The sequence below is a fragment of the Triticum dicoccoides genome, unplaced genomic scaffold, assembly GCF_002162155.2.
Source record: "Triticum dicoccoides isolate Atlit2015 ecotype Zavitan unplaced genomic scaffold, WEW_v2.0 scaffold102739, whole genome shotgun sequence".
Classification (NCBI taxonomy): Eukaryota; Viridiplantae; Streptophyta; class Magnoliopsida; order Poales; family Poaceae; genus Triticum; species Triticum dicoccoides.
The window spans coordinates 1-1,111 of NW_021170259.1; the positions used below are offsets into that span (position 1 = coordinate 1).

General features: G+C 51.9%; 2 non-coding genes across 2 annotated transcripts; both read right to left on the minus strand.

Moving 5' to 3' along the window:
• Window positions 1-302: 302 nt before the first annotated feature.
• Window positions 303-421, minus strand: LOC119342712. The gene has a single exon (XR_005165687.1). It is a non-coding gene; the product is annotated as a 5S ribosomal RNA (ribosomal RNA).
• Window positions 422-718: 297 nt separating this feature from the next.
• On the minus strand, window positions 719-837 carry LOC119342713. The gene has a single exon (XR_005165688.1). It is a non-coding gene; the product is annotated as a 5S ribosomal RNA (ribosomal RNA).
• Between the last annotated feature and the right edge of the window lie 274 nt (window positions 838-1,111).

The following is a 1,111-nucleotide window of genomic DNA, read 5'->3' on the forward strand; positions in this document are numbered from 1 at the left end:
CATCCGACATGTTACCCCGGTCTTCGTCCCTTATCCTTGCCCCTCCCAGCTCCACTACAAAGACGATTGTACATTGCTTTGGCCGCTCCCTCTCAACTACGGAGACGAGTTTAACGCGGTTTCCACCCCTCCCTCTCAACCGCACCAGTGCACGCTTGCCGCGCCACAACGCCGACGCTGGACCCGTGAATCGTGAGCACCCAGCTATGACTTACCGCACTCGTGCAAAATAATAAAACACGGTAAATATATTACTTACACGTGCGTTTTGTTTTGCAAGCGGCGCGAAAAAAATTAAAAAGGGAATGCAACACGAGGACTTCCCAGGAGGTCACCCATCCTAGTACTACTCTCGCCCAAGCACGCTTAACTTCGGAGTTCTGATGGGATCCGGTGTTTTAGTGCTGGTATGATCGCATCCGACATGTTACCCCGGTCTTCGTCCCTTATCCTTGCCCCTCCCAGATCCACTACAAAGACGATTGTACATTGCTTTGGCCGCTCCCTCTCAACTACGGAGACGAGTTTAACGCGGTTTCCACCCCTCCCTCTCAACCGCACCAGTGCACGCTTGCCGCGCCACAACGCCGACGCTGGACCCGTGAATCGTGAGCACCCAGCTATGACTTACCGCACTCGTGCAAAATAATAAAACACGGTAAATATATTACTTACACGTGCGTTTTGTTTTGCAAGCAGCGCGAAAAAAATTAAAAAGGGAATGCAACACGAGGACTTCCCAGGAGGTCACCCATCCTAGTACTACTCTCACCCAAGCACGCTTAACTTCGGAGTTCTGATGGGATCCGGTGCTTTAGTGCTGGTATGATCGCATCCGACATGTTACCCCGGTCTTCGTCCCTTATCCTTGCCCCTCCCAGCTCCACTACAAAGACGATTGTACATTGCTTTGGCCGCTCCCTCTCAACTACGGAGACGAGTTTAACGCGGTTTCCACCCCTCCCTCTCAACCGCACCAGTGCACGCTTGCCGCGCCACAACGCCGACGCTGGACCCGTGAATCGTGAGCACCCAGCTATGACTTACCGCACTCGTGCAAAATAATAAAACACGGTAAATATATTACTTACACGTGCGTTTTGTTTTGCAA